Source organism: Musca autumnalis, unplaced genomic scaffold (genome assembly GCF_047663935.1).
Source record: "Musca autumnalis isolate F117 unplaced genomic scaffold, ASM4766393v1 scaffold_1, whole genome shotgun sequence".
Taxonomy (NCBI): Eukaryota; Metazoa; Arthropoda; class Insecta; order Diptera; family Muscidae; genus Musca; species Musca autumnalis.
This window is the reverse complement of record NW_027411644.1, coordinates 144,349,740-144,366,459: the sequence shown is the minus strand read 5'-3', so window position 1 is coordinate 144,366,459 and position 16,720 is coordinate 144,349,740. Positions and strand designations below refer to the sequence as shown.

Here is a 16,720-nt window from a genome sequence, read left to right as displayed (position 1 = left end):
ATGTCGGTATTAACAAAGTTATAGATTTAATACATAAAACTTATTGGTTTCCTTACATAAACACCAAAGTTAAGAACCATATTCAGAATCGCCTGAAGTGCATAACATTTTCACCGAAGCGGTCCGATTGAACGATTTCTGCATAATATACCGAAACCGTTGAAACCTTTCGATGTAATTCACATAGACCATTTCGGACCTATTGACAAACATAGCTCAAAAAAACACATACTTGTTGTAGTCGACTCTTGTTCCAAGTTTGTCAAATTGTATCCTACAAAAACTACCGCTACTAAAGAAGTTATAGACGCGTTAAGTGAATATTTTAGATATTACAGCAGACCACGTTACATCGTTTCCGATAGAGGGTCTTGTTTCACTTCGAATGATTTCAAAAAATTCACTGAGGAAAATGATATACAACACATTGAGATAGCCACATTTTCGCCAGAAGCAAACGGTCAGGTAGAACGTGTCAATAGAAGTTTAGGACCATTGATTGCAAAGTTAGTAGACACATAAACTAGTACCACCTGTGTAAATAAATTAGAAACGGTAGAATTTGCACTAAACAACACTTGCCATAGAATGATAAACGAACATCCCAGCGTAATGTTATTCGGTGTTAATCAAAGAGGGAAAGTTCCAGATCACATCAAAGAACATATTTTAGATCAAGAAACTAGAGATCAGATAACGTCCCGCACAACAATACAATAATAGATATACAGACCCCAAGAGAAAACAACCAACGCTATATAAAAAAGGTGATTATGTCGTGGTTCAAAGGCCCATTTGTTCTAACAGAGGTGTTAGAAAATGATCGCTATGCGATACAAGATGTAGAAGGTTTTCAACAAAGTCGAATCCCTTACAAGGGCATTTGGGCAGCTCACAACATGAAACATTGGCATCGGGGGTCAACACACTTGGTCGAGAATAATAGTTTGTAAGATTCACAACAGCCCGATTCGACGTCAAACAATGTTAAAGAACAACCCTTAGGACTATCACTTACAGTCATTTTTAACGTTCCGTAAGGCAACCGTTTCGAAAAGAGTCAAGTGATCTTTGTAGTCAGGATAGCCGAATTGTAGCATATTCATAAGTTTATCACTACCCTTTCGTTTAGATAGCTAGTGTAAACTGTTCTACTTATTAAGCAATTAGCGTTGATGTACACGCCTGCACGTTGTCGTAACAACAGAGAATAACAAATCCAAATGAGCCGTTGTTTAACAAAGGGACATTACTCTCCCAACAATTCTCTCTCATTTATTTTGGACACCAAAGAATTAGAAACTAAGAGATATAATGTTTGTTTACTCCAATGGTGAGCAAAATAGGAAAAGAGAAAATTTAAGAGAGAATTAATATTTAATTTTTCTTGATGTTTCATTACTTATTTCAACATTTTTTAAACATTTATGTTGTCTAAAATCGTCCACATTGCAAATTATTAAAAAATATAAATAAAAAATTGCATAAACTTTTAATTGTTTATGGTTCACAAAAAACTAAGAGTACGTTTTAACAATTTGCCTGTGTGCTAGCACACAGGCGTGCTCACCCCTAGTTTACTCTCTCGAGAGCTCAAGAGTGAGTGTGGTGTTATTATGTTTGTGGGCGTTGTTGGCCGAGAGGTAACCAACGATGGTTGAACGAGTCAGTCATTGTTAGACAACGAAAAGAATAAACACCACTCGCCCTCGGCTCCCGCCAATTGTTAATTAAAATATAAATTGTTAATTAAAAAACAAATAAAGAAAAGAAACTGAATAAACAGAATAAAAGTCTTTCACACTAAAATATTAAGATTGTTAAAGTTTGAGCACAATTGGAATATGTTAACACATGCCACTGGGGCCTAGTAATTATGAAAATCTCGATGTTTTGGCTATTTGACGACTTCAGCGACCCATATCTATGAAACGGTTAAAGCTATTTGCCCGTGTTATGCATTAAATTAAATGCCATACTATTCTTAATAGTTCTTGCTGAACAACAAAATACGTAAGTAGTACCGAATTCAAGATAATAAAGCCAATGTCCCGAAAACGCCTTAGGTTTTATTTAACTTGCTTTGGTGTCTTTTTAGTTGAAATCTAGTAACTTATTTTCCACACAGTTGTAGTTGACCAATCAAACTAAAACTTGGCACATTATTCAGACTTGGATGACAATACATGAATATGAAACCAAAACAAATATGGGTCCATCAGAGCCCCCATATAGCGGTACCACCCGATTTAAAGTATTTTAAGGATTTTCACGGTGCTCTTGAAACAATTTTAAATGGAAGGTGCTTACACCTCGGAAATTTTTGCGGATTCTGAAACTACAATGTTTATAGATGAGAACAATCAAAAAACAAAAAAAATCTCCGGAGCGCTTTTTAAATAAATCGCGATTTATGTTGACATTTTTAGGGGTTGTTTAGGTTTTCGCGATTTTGCTTAGAAACCGCATTTCCTATCAAATTGCGACTAAAACAAATATTGTAGCTGTGAAAATTCTCTACAATATCGACCTTTATGGTATTTTGGTAGTTTTTACCATTTTTGAGATATAGAAGTTCAACTTGGGACAATGCACTGACTGTATCGCCCCCTTATAAAACAATGTCATGTAGGGTGCGCCTTAACTAACTTTTGATGAAAACCGCTTACACAGGGAAAGTTTTTGTGAATTCTGAATCAGCAGTGTTCATAGATGAGAAAAATCCAAAAACAAGAAAAAATCGCTGTAGGGATTTTTAAATAAATCGCGGTCAAAATTCACATTTTTAGGTGTTTTTTAGGTTTTTACGATTTCGCTTGAAAACCGCAAGTCCAATCGAAATGGAGCTAAAGAAAATGTTGTAGCTGTCAAAATTCTCTAGAGGATTGACGATTATCATTTGTTCCCAGCTTGTACCATTTTTGAGATAAGGACGCTCAGTTAGCATTTTTAGTTTTTTTTGTTAGGGTTTCGCGAATTTGCTTGAATACGGTAAGTCGTGTCGACATGTGACCTGAGAAAACCTTAAAGCTGTGAAAATTCTCTACAAGACTGGCTTAAGTAACTTATCCTTAGTTGTAACATTTTTTAGATATATAAGTTTAAATGGGAATTTGCAGTCATGACATTGTTTTATAAGGGGGCGATACAGAATTGAATTGAATTTGAATTTTCCAAATTTGAACTTCTATATCTCAAAAACGGTAAAACCGACGAGAATATCATAAAGGTCAATCTTGTAGGGAATTTTCATATCTACAACATTTGTTTTAGTCCCAGTTTGATAGGAAATGTGGTCTCTAAGCAAAATCGCGAAAACCTAAACAACCCCTAAAAATGTCAACTTAAATCGCGATTTATTTAAAAAGTGCTCCGGCGATTTTTTTTGTTTTTTGATTGTTCTCATCTATAAACATTGTAGTTTCAGAATCCGCAAAAATTTCCGAGGTGTAAGCACCTTCCATTTAAAATTGTTTCAAGAGCACCGTGTTTTGTTTTAATTTTTAGGCCGAATTGGCTATAACTTGGCATTTGGGGTTCCCAATGATACAGAAACTTCCTCGCTAAAAATGTTGGACTAAGGTTTTGGTATAGCCCCTATATAACGGTACAACACGATTTCAGGCATTTTAAAGTTTTTATCTACATTTTCGGCCTAAATTGGCTATAATTTTGTTATGAGGTTCTCAGTGGTTAAAAAAATTAAATGCTGAAAGTTTAAAATAAAAAATAGTTAAATAAATAAGTTACAGTGTTTTATTTATAAATCCACTTAAAACTAGAAAATAAATTTTAATGATGAAATCTCTCAAATAAAACGCTTGCATATGAATTTGAGAGAATCCATCATTAAAAATTATTTTCTAGTTTTAAGTGCATTTATAAATAAAACATTGTAACTTATTTTTTTTTTAATTATTTTTTATTTCTTCCCATATTATAAATTTTTTGGGAATGGAAACAAATGTCTTTTACATCTTGTTCATATTTGTGGTTTTGGAGCCATCTGGGTAATGATACTACTTGGTGATTAACTCGACTCCTTGCTCTGCTATGTCGTTCTCAACTTTCAAGTTGTTTACCATCCTTTACACCTCAAATAATGCCAGGCCAACAAGTTCAGGACTAAGATACCACAGGTGATTTATCGATGTTATTTCCTTTATCTGATATTTGTTTCGTATTTCAATAAATCTTCAATGCGGATTAGGTCTTATTTTGGACCTAAAAATATTTCTGAATTTAGTTTTCACTATTTTTTGTATTAAACTCAATCTATAGTCTCTAATTCTTTTCAACCTATTGGTTATGTTTACCCAATCTATCCTATATTATATCTATATAAACATTATCTTGTTCATTATACGTTTTGTAAAATAAATAACTCACACTCTCATTTATAACATTCAGTTGTTCTCGTTTGATACAAAATAAATAAGCAAAATAAAATAACGTTTGGGGGCGTTAAACCAGGCTCGAAAAATGAAAACACAAAGTGCTTCGACGGCCTCTTGTTCTTGGGAAGTCAGTTGGGAATTAGTTTTAAAACATTCTCGCCTGCATCGAACTTGGATTTGTCAATCGCAGACTATTCTTACAGAAATCGCGTGAATATGTTTGTTTAATGTCCGTATGTGCTGCCAAACTTGCAGTCAAAAATCCTTCTCAACAATACTTCTCATAAATCTGTACGCAGGTACAGAAGCTCTGGACTTAACATCTGCTCAAGTTGATAAGTCCCCATTATTCGTACACTGGTAGGTCTTGTTTCTCCCCTGAGCTACTGTTAATTTCAGGAACGCCCAGAAGTTGTTCTTTACCCCCATACCAGATGATACCAGAACTGCAACCCGTTCTTTCTGCTCTGTTTTGGGAATACCTGGTGAAAAAGGTCACATTAACTCCGAGTCGAGCTCACCACAGATTACAACCAATTAATTACAAAGGAAGAGCAACTAAAACAATGCGTTCTCCAAGTAGTCGGCTGTACCTAGATATTCTCCATTTTCGCCCTAAGGCGTACGTAGTCACGTTAATCGGGACACTGGCTTTCTATCTCGGCCCCAGTAGCACGTGTTTACTTATTCCAATTTTGCGCAATTAGCAATCTTAATCTTAAATCTGTCTAAAATCTAATATATGTAAACAGTTTAGGCGGCACCCCCCACCTAAAAAAATCGATTTCTTCCCTTTGAGCTACAACCAGCCCAAAGCTACAAACTAAGGCAAAGAAAATATTGAATTTACATAAAATGATTGATATTTTATCAAATTGTATATTCTTGCATAGTTTAACAATAAAAAATAGTATTACAATACTATATACCCTACACCACACGTTAAATGGCCAACAGTCTTAATTTAGGACACTTTAACGTTTTTTGATGATTTTTTCCAACTTTAATTGTAAATTTTCCGACTTTTATGACGATTTTCGTACAAAAACTGTTTGCATATTCTGCATATTTTTTGTATATTTTTTGCATATATTTTGCAAATTTTTGATATGATATACATCGAAAAACTGACCCTTAAAGCCTTTACCTAATTAACTGCGTGTTGCGTGTGCGTTCAAAAATTCAAAAACAATATTTATGTATTTCAAATTAAAAACAAAATCAAATACATGTATTTTGTTTTTGTATTTTTGAACGCACACGCAACACGCTGTTAATTAGGTAAAGGCTTACAAAGCACAGTGCCAAATTTGGGAAGTTTAGTGGAACTTTAAGGGATTTTGAAAGTACATAAAATTAATTAAGTTTTTATTGAATTCGTTAGCTAAGTACTCCACTGCAAATGGTCAATACTAAGTTTGCCTATTTACTCTGCGAAACGACTTCAAAATGCACTTAAAGTTGCACATTTGTTTCATAATTTTTTTTCTCAAAAATATATTATCGATTCATTAAATATAAATGGAGTGGCGCGGACAAATGGTAAGTCAGTATGCCATTATTTATTTTTCTTAATACTTTACAAAACAATTATGATATTTTACTCTTTAATAAAATGCAAAAACTCCTTATTGTTTTCGTGCAATTTTAATCGGAAATTAGTGCTCTTTTGAAGCTTTCAAATTTATTTTTTTATTTTCCGTGGACATTTCAAAAGTGAGTCCCGTACATTCACGTGTTAAGATATCTATAATCTGAAAGATTAGGGTCTCCTCTGTTCGCAAAGCCATAAAACAGCCGCGGTAACGTGCGGTCTTCGGAGAAATTCAAGTTTTTTAAAATGACTTCGGAAATTTCATTTTATTGCATTTTTCAAAGTAGAAGGTAAAAGCGGCAATAAACGCCATTGTTGGCCGTGTTTTGAAGAAATGGACTCACTAATTCTAACAAATGATGATTCCTGTTAAAATAAAAATCATATCGCAATTTTTCATAGTTTTGACTTGAAAGTGTTGGTGATTTATATAGTGCAACATTTATGGATGTTGCGGTGCAAATACCAATATACGCTAAAAATTGAAATGCAGTTCCAACCTGAACATGATCTGGGAGACATTATTAATAAAATTAATGGTACAGACCTGCTAAATAGACAAAAAAACATTATAGACACAAATGAAAAGAAAACATTATTGACATTTTACTCCCTAATGGATGTGTACGGTTGTGGAGATTCCCCCAGAAGTGGACCTACCCAGCAAAAATCCTCATTACAAACCTCCTTTCCCACCCATTATTTTAACAAGTGCTTGTCGCGCGAAATATCTGGTTATTTTGTAACCACTGAAATAGGTAGATGGTAACCACTGAAATAGGTAGATACTGAGTAGGTTCTGACTACTTATTTCAGTGGTTACAAAATAACCACAAATTTCGCGCGACATGCCCTTGTTAAAATAATGGGTGGGAAAGGAGGTTTGTAATGAGGATTTTTGCTGGGTATGTTGACAGATTTTATGCGAGGAGGATTTTTATTCGCTAACATCTTAAAATTTACATTTGCATCAAAATCGCTTGCAATTTTTGTCTTCAACATTTAAAACACCTAATATGAGGAAACCCGTCATAAGGGGGCTATACCAAAAACGCGTATCTACGATGCTAATATTTCGTACAGAAGTTTTTTTTATCTACGAAGAACATAAAATGCCAAAACACAACCAAATACATTAGAAAACGTGTCTGTAACATTTACAATTTGTCCCATCGACCGGTGTCGTTCAATGGGGACTATACCAAAACGCGAACAGATATTGACAATATTTTTTATAGATCTTGTCCATCCACTGAAACACCAATATACCAATTTGCAGGAATATCGGTTGAAAAATGAACCAAATATGTAAAAATGGTCACCACCGAAACATGGGGGCTATAGGAAGCCGCGGGTCTATGTGGCCCATATTTATCCGCATACGACCCACAAATATAAGAAACATTTTTGGAAAATTTTAGTATCCTACGTCCTTTGCATCAAAAGTTATGAGTAAAGTTCCACTAAAGTGCTCATATTTCGCACTGTGCAACGCCTAGATCCAAAATTTGAGTCCAATCGGATAAGAAATAAAAAACATGCAAAAACCCGATGTCTATTACTAAGGATTAACTACTAACAAGTGTCAACAATTGGCCTGTTCCCGTACTTTATAAAATGGTAAAAGTCGTAAAAGTTGTAAAAGTCGTAAACGATTTTCATATAAATTTTGTGTACGGGAACACAAAATGTGTAAAAGTGGTAAAAATTGTAAAAGCTTTTTAGTTCTGGAACAGAGCTAATATGTTCGTTACAGAACTAAAAAGTTTTTACACATTTAACACATTTTGCGCATTTTTACTCGAAATGCGTTCCCGTACACCAAAAAATTGCAAAATGTTCACTTGTCTTTGAACAAAAATGGCGCTGAATAGCTTTCTCTTTAGAAACTTTTTACACGACAAATTTGAGCGAGCAAAAATGTGCAACATGTTTGCACCCTTCCGATTGGCTGACATGCCGACTTTGACATTTGTTCAAGATTTTTTGACGTTTCTGCCATTTTTCCGTACATTTCAGAAAAATGTGTGCGTTGAACTCATTTTTTGACAGTTTTCTCTTTTGAACATGTTACCATTAAAAAAGTACTGGAACGAAGCTAATATTAGGTATACATATCCCTACTAAGAGTGTTACCGTATGGTCCAAGGGGGTACCAGATCGTATTGCATGTAAACAATGTCCTATGGGTCTCAAGCCGGAAATATCTGAAAACTAAGACATTTTATGAGTTTGTTGCCAGATCGACTGAAAAAGTACCAGGTCTTATGAGCAATAAACTGGACCCCCTATGCCCATAATCAGGTCTTAAAAGTGATTTATTTAACTGAAATTGAATTGAGGGATAAGGACATTCTCTAAAACAAACCAAAATATAACCAAGAAGTACAATAATCGCATAGAAAAACATATGGAAGATATTGCCAGCTTATACTGACTTTGTTATACACATCCGATTGTAACTTTTAACAGCCAGATTGAGGAATTCTCTAAGTTTTTTGGCGTTCATGGTATACCATGGTAACACGGCAGCGTTTTTGCCTGTCACTTAAAAAATTTTGCCACAGTATTACTTCAGAGTACACCAAATTTCTCCAGTAGGTCGTAGTAAGAATTTCTGAAAATTGTAGAAATCTGTACCCCACACATTCCTAAGGAATATTAGTCTCCAAATCTGCTATTTTCGACCGTTTCTTGAAATATTCTTATCTTTTAATTAATTTAGAGTTAAATAAACCACTTGCAGGCACTGGTTGTGGGACTAGGTTGTCCCGTTTACTGTTAATAAAACCTGATACTTTATTAGTCGATCTGCCAACCCTCCTGGTCGAGTTATTTTGTAGGCAATATTTATTGTAATTGATAACAGTCCATCCTGGTGAACTAAAAAATACACGAAACGTCTTAGTTTTCAGATATTCCCAGTTTGACACCTATAGGACATTGTTTACATGTGGTAACCCTCTTAGTAGGGATATTATATACCTAATATTGTTGATACTTGTTAGTAGTTAATCCTTATTAAGAATAAAAGTCATAAAATGTCATGATTTTTAAGTATTTACCGAATAAATGGGGTATTTTGAAACCTTCATTAAGTTTTGAAAACATTTGTTTGTCACCTTTTATAACATGTTAATTATTAATTTTGGTTATTTGTCATTTGCCGTTTGTAACACATCGAAATATTCGTCGGAGACCCTATAAAGTATATATATTATTGATCAGCATAAAATTCTATGTCGATTTGACCATGTCCGTCTGCCCGTCCGTCCGTTCGTCTGTCTGTTGAAATCAAGATACAACTCGCAATTTTAAAGATAGAGAGTCAAAATTTGGTACTTGCAGGATTGTTGGTATTGAAAATGGGATATATTGGTCCACGTTTTGATATAGCCTCCATAGACCGGTACCTCCCGATTTTCGGTATTTTTAAGGTTTTAGCTTCATTATCCTACCAAAATGGCTGAAATTTGGTACGTAGTCTTCTTTGGGGGTATAAAACTTTCCCCCAGAATTTTGTGGGTATCGGTCTATACCTTCATATAGCCCCCATAGAACGGTACCTCCCGATTTTCGGTGTTTTTAAGGTTTTAGCTTCATTATCCTACCAAATTGGCTGAAATTTGGTACGTAGTCCTCTTTAGGGATATAAAACTTTCCCCCAGAATTTTGTCGGTATCGGTCCACACCGTCATATAGCCCCCATAGAACGGTACCTCTCGATTTTCGGTATTTTGAAGGTTTTAGCTTCATTATCACACCGAATTGGCTGAAATTTGGTACTTAGTCTACGTTGGCGGTATAAAACTTTCCCCCAGAACTTTGTCGGTATCGGTCCATGCCTTCATATAGAACGGTACCTCCCGATTTTCGGTATTTTGAAGGTTGTGTCTTCAATATTCCACCAAAATGGCTGAAATTTGGTATTTAGTCTTCAATGTTATATAAAACTGTTCGCCAGAAATATGTCTGTACAGGTCCACGCTTTCATATTGCCCCATTTCTGACTAAAATTCGTCGGTATAGGTCCACGTTTCGATATAGCCCCCATAGAAAGGTACCTTCCGATTTTCGTAATACTGAAGAAGAGTATTATCAGTATAGGTCCACGTCTTCCTATATCCCCATAGAAGCGTACTTATTGATTTTCGGTATTTTTTAAGTTTTAGCCATATTCTCTTACCGAAATATAGAAAATTTGGTATTTAGTCTTCTTTGAGCCTAAAAACTTTCCGTCAGAAATTTGTCGGTATAGATCGACGTTTTGAAATAGCCCCCATAGAATGGTGCCTCACATTGTTTTACAGAAATTGCTGAAATTTAGTATTAAGTCTTCTCCATACACGAAAGGAAACTAATTATTCCATTTTACTTCAATACAACCTGTGGTGGAGGGTATAACAAGTTCGGCCCGTCCGAACTTAACGCCGTTCTTACTTGTAGTAACTGCTAGTAATTTTTCACTAATTAATGCATGAAAAGTGTTCGTTTTCTCAGTTTGAAAACAGTTACTTGTCAAACTGTATTACATAAAACATATGGCTGACGACGGCGTTATCAAAAGTTGTATGTGTGTTACCAGCGCCCAACGTAAATCGACGACGACGGAGGACACAAAACTTCAAAACACAAGTTGGATGTAGGGCTTTATAGTACGTTTATATATAACCGGATTTAACAAACCCCACAATGTCAACTCCCTTGCGTATACGTCAAATAAAACCTCATTAAGAAGGTTAACCCTGCAAAAGGCTATAATATAAACATAGGCCCTAGTGTTGATACTTTTCATTGTGAGGTAAAAATTAACGTTTTTTAACATTTTTTTTTTTTTTTTATCTGAATTTACCAGAATATTGCTAATTTTATTTTATTAATTTTTATTTTGTTTTTTCAAAATAGTCTGGCTTAATCCCATTGTTGTTGTTTTAATATTTTAAAACAACTATTTTATTAGTGGAAAAGATTTGGCATTGTTCGCCAAGGGGTAAGGCAGGGAATACTATAGTTTCGATCCACGCCACTGGATCTCATCAGTTCCCTTGTTTCTTGTTTGTGGATATTCTCCACCGAAGTTATTTTTCAATAACTTCTTCGACAAGAAACTTTTTATACCCAAACATCAATCGTCAGCTCGAAGTATAAAGGTAAGCAAAGAAAAAAGTTCAATGAGAAGTTTTTCCTTGGCAACCTCATACAACTCCGACGAAAGTGTCTGCGAAACAATTCAAACCTCTTCCACTTGTATGTGTCGTCGAATTTTGACGAATGCACACACCAAAATTTGGTTGGTCTGCTTTACAGCAAAAACAACACACGTGGCACGACGTGTCTTCAATTTGAAGCATTGTGGCGTTTTTTTATTGGGATAGCGTTTGCAATTTTGTTTTTTCAAAATAGTCTGGCTTAATCCCATTGTTGTTGTTTTAATATTTATTTTCCACTAAAAACAAAATTGCAAACGCTATCCCAATAAAAAAAAACGCCACAATGCTTCTTATTAATTTTAAGTTAAGACACTAATGTAAAAATAAAAAAACAAAATCATTTTTTAGCGAGACGTTATATTATTATATTTAAATCATCACTATTTCTTAATTATCATTTTTCTAATGATCATAAGCTCAAATTACTTCATCATTATTCCATTGTTAAACAATCGTTAATCCTTAAACGTATTGATTCACTGTGCAACATTGTTTATTTAGTTTTCTATCCACATCAGTGCACAGTGGAGCCAAAGTCAGGGTGGTACACTAAATTCGTAAAATAAGTCCGATCCGGATTAAATTCGGCACTTCAGGCCGAAATCAGCCAAGACTAGAGTCGGTATTTTTTTTTGTTATATTCAGTTCAGAGTTAACTGTAGCCTCCTAATATATTTTCATCCTATTTAATGTTAAGTTGATAAGATAGGGTATCACATAGTCGGCCCCGTCCGACTTTGGTCGTTTCCTGCCCACAGAAGTTGTTTATTTGGTTAAGGCGCGCACAAATGTTATTAATTTGCTGATTTGAATTACATGACGGGAGTTAATCATGTAGTTGTCTTTGACACATCTATTAAATTTCGCAGAAATCCAGTCTATACTCGTAACATGTTTAGGTGTTCCAACCAAAAATTAAAAATATAAAAAAATTTTAAGTTTTACGAAATCTGCAAATTGATTTCTTTTTAATTCGCAAGTGTACGCAAAATTGCTTTTCAAAAACTCTTAGCTGATATCGTCACCTTTCACCAAATATGTCAAAAATATAATGATGAAGTAATTTGAGCTTTGGTCGTTTCCTGCCCACAGAAGTTGTTTATTTGGTTAAGGCGCGCACAAATGTTATTAATTTGCTGATTTGAATTACATGACGGGAGTTAATCATGTAGTTGTCTTTGACACATCTATTAAATTTCGCAGAAATCCAGTCTATACTCGTAACATGTTTAGGTGTTCCAACCAAAAATTAAAAATATAAAAAAATTTTAAGTTTTATGAAATCTGCAAATTGATTTCTTTTTAATTCGCAAGTGTACGCAAAATTGCTTTTCAAAAACTGTTAGCTGATATCGTCACCTTTCACCAAATATGTCAAAAATATTCAGTTTTCAATTTCACCAATAATCGCACCTCAGTATTATAGAAGACTATACCCAATATTCAAAAAACCATGTACTTAAAAAATGTTGATCCTGTGGCAATCAAAAAATTTATGTAACATGGATCCATGGCAACCCTATAAGCGAGAAGAACAAAGAAGATGTTGTTAACCCTGTTTTCTATGCGTCAAAAATATTCGGGTTTTGTAAGTTTTGTTAAACATTTTGGCAAAAAAAGGTCAACATCGAACTTTTTCTGCAATATTACTATAAATTTCAATAATTGCAAACAAAATCTTTGTTCCTGTGGGCTAAGGAGGGCTAAGGAAAAACGCTACCCTAGAAAAGAAAAAACTATTTATATTTCATTAAAAAAATAAGCCGATGGTGTGTTGTGTGTTACAATGCCATGAAAGGCTTTATCCTTACGATTTTTTTGGAATGTAAGTGCATATTTTCTGTCTTCTGAAAGTCATTTAGGACTCGGTGACCAATTTCAAGAAAATTATGGGCGGTTTAGCCGTATTTTTTCAGGAGATTCTTCTACTTTCTCTCCCAGTCCTTGGTTTGGCTGATCTATGTGTTTCACGAAATCGATTATTTCTATATTTTCGTGACATTTTCACATTATTTCAACTATATTCGACTAAATATTAAAAAATAAGCAAAAATTCCCATTAATTCTGCCGTTTTTATAATGAAATATAAATAGTTTTCTCTTTTCTAGGATAGCGTTTTTCCTTAGCCCTAAATTTTAATAACATGCTATGAAATATAATATTTTTGCACACAGGAACAAAGATTTTGTTCGCAATTATTGAAATTTATAGTAATATTGCAGAAAAAGTTCGATGTTGACCTTTTTGCCAAAATATTTAACAAAAGTTACAAAAATCGAATATTTTCGACGCATAGAAAACAGGGTTAACAACTTTTTCTTTTTTAAGTATTTGGTTTCTTTGTTATTAGGTATGGACTTCTAAAATACATAGCTGTTATTATTGGTAAACTAGAAAACCGAATATTTTTGACAATCACTGTATATATTTACGAGAATACGCCTCGATACCCAAAGTTTTACTTCGTGGGCCGTTGTCAAATTGTAATTTTTTGGTTTTGGAGGTTTGAAAGTGTTAAGAATATAATTCCGTTATTATTTGATTTCAATCACTGACTTTAAAAAATTACTTTTTGCCTCAAAAACCTGTCATTGGCCCCATCGTGCAGTGGTATGATCTTTTAATGCTTGTAACGTAAATTCAAAACACATTGATTGAACGAACATCCGAAGTCTTACAATGTAACAGTTATTAAGTGGTGTTGAATCACTTTAATATGTTAAGGTAAAGAGCTTTCGTTTTGATCAGAGCTCCGATTTACTCGCGAGTGAAAATTTGGGGGGAGGTTGTAAGTTTTTTTGGGTGCAATTTTTTTGGTGATGGTTGGGCAAGATTATTTGAGGGTGCGGTAAGTTTTTGTTTGGGTGGGGGAAGGCGGCAATTTGCTCCCCTCAACTTGCTCAAATTCAAGAAGAGTTTCACTCGCGAGTGACATTCGAGCGAATTAGAGCGAGTATTCGGAGCTCTGGTTTTGATTTCTGAATTATTGAGTCATAATGCGTTGTATTGAGTCGTTATTAGTATAAAGCTTTGTTTGGATCTCTATAAAAGAGCAATGTTGACATACAAAGAGCCTTCTCTTATACACAATTGGTAAGAACTAAGTCTTCTTGGAAACACGATAGTGTGGCCGGTTGACTTACTCTTCCAATGCTAATGACATCGAAAACTTGTTGAAAATGATGACAGTCCCTTGTATTCATGTTTGAGCCATATGGTATTATTGTCACAACCATGTAAGATATTTTATTAATAAATTTATAACGTTTATGTAAAAATATTTGTGTTTTATTTGGAAATTGAGCGTCGGAGACTATTTTGAAATAACCACGCCAAAACCTGCTACAATTTTCATTAATTTACTTTTAGCAATCGCAGTTTTAATGAAAGAAACTGTAGTTGATACTTTCGGCTGTGACTCACTGTAGCTCTTGTGAACTACGGTTTTACTGGTTTTTGCGGTTTCCTTTCCTTCTGCAAATAAGAACCCTTTTTCTGCTCTGACCACCAGTTCAAAGCCAGAAAATTGGGAACTTTGTTATACGAAAAACTGACTTAGAATACATGGAGTATACCAAAATGCTCGTGAAAACTCCATCTTTTATTTGGTGCTTAGACTTATGTGTACGTTTTTATATTGTGGCTTCCAGAGTCAATATTTTTTCGTGACCTCCAATTGTAAACCAAAGAAAAAGAAACTTTCTCTTTTATTTGGCTTTCAGGTTTGTGTGAGCGTTTTGATATTTTTAGAGGCAATTTTCTGTACTGACTACCACTTGGGAATCAGTAAATTGTTCAAAGAAAAACTGACTTGCGTTAAAGGGAAGTAGCTATTTGTTCGTCCCCACAGTAGGGAAAATAGAATTAAATGCTATTTTTGGGTGTTCTATGTCACCTGTGTTTTTCGATAACTTTTTATTGTCGAAAGTTGGTGTCGTTGCTAACTTCACGCAGGTATAAACATAAACAGTAGAGTTAGACAATCTAGTTAGCTGAACGGATGGATCTTTCGTTTCATATAGTTCCTGCGTTCATTTGATATTGAAACTCAATCGTCCTTTTGTTCCTAGAAGACCAATTTTGAAGGTCGATTTTTCGAAAATATTGATAAATGTCAAACTGTCAGCAACTAAAAAATATTTTGCGGTTGCCTGATGACTGACAAAAATAAGCGGCCACACTATCAAGCAACCGATTTTTTGAGCAAAGCTGTCAGTCAAAACTGGTCGTGTGTACCCCACTTAAGCGAACGAGACGGATATTGTTCCGCTCGTTCATGTCTTGGAAAAAATCAATTTAAAGCCTTTACCTAATTAACTGCGTGTGCGTTCAAAAATACAAAAACAAAATACATGTATTTCAAATGAAAACAAAAACAAATACATGTATCATGGTAGAATAAGAAAAGGTAGCAGCAATACACAGCTGACTGAACTGGGTTGTAACGTTAGTGTCAAATTTCATATGACATTTTATACGTTTATTTCTATTTCATATATTTTTTGAGAAAAAAATATATCATTCGGAAAAAAAAACCATTTCCCAGAAAGACTTCTTCATATCAATGATATGTAACCTCCTCCAAGTTCGAACGATAAGCCGCGCAGTAAATCCCCGCTTGTAGAGGCGATACAACGTTTGTTAATATGTGAGGTATTTTGTTAAAATTTAAAGAAATAAAGCCCTAATAAACATGTGCTTCTTTGATTTCTAAAACAAAACATTGAAAAAGCTTCTCCTTTTTCTATGAATTTCCAGCGACCCCAAACTTGTCTGCAAGAATTCTACTTTCTGCGAGAATTTATGCATTTAGTGGAATGATGTGGAAACATAAAAATTGAAAATGTAACGAATTTTCATTCATGTTTTCCAAAATATTCAACCAAATGTGAAAAATTATTAGTTTTTTAAATTCCAATAATTTATAGACATTTCCTTATTTTGTTTACAAATACAACTGGCAGTAACGTTAAAAACAAAAACAAATTCCTTTGTGGTTGTTGTTCGAGTTGTATTTGTTGTAGTATTAACTTTACCTTGTATTTGTTCTACCATGTACATGTATTTTGTTTTTGTTTTTTTGAACGCACACGCAGTTAATTAGGTAAAGGCTTAAAAATTACAATTAAACAAGATACTCCTACGAAAACTGAAAATTACATTTCGACCTTACACCGGTGAAGTTAGTGTGTCTGTAGATGTTGTGGATGAACATGTAATATACAACAAATCCACTATAGAAAAAATTAATGTGTATTTTTAATTCCAATTGTGTGGATAATTTCCATTTATAAATGTGCAAGACTCTACGAAAATAATAACAGCTAAAATTTGACATCAAAAATTCAGAAAAATTTAAACAATATTTGAAAGAAAAACGGATCGAACATCGGACCTTAAATTCAAATCTGCCCACAATCAAACCAACTAGTCATAATCACTTTTTTTATCCAATGCACTGCCTCCAAAATTAAACTTGTTTTTGACGAACAGCTAACAAACCATCACTTCAATCAAC

At 34.1% G+C, this 16,720-nt stretch overlaps 1 protein-coding gene across 5 annotated transcripts in view; it reads left to right on the top strand.

The window, feature by feature from the left end:
- Positions 1 to 16,720, top strand: part of LOC141387265 (uncharacterized) — a 178,977-nt gene that overhangs the window by 56,485 nt on the left and 105,772 nt on the right. The window lies entirely within an intron of this gene.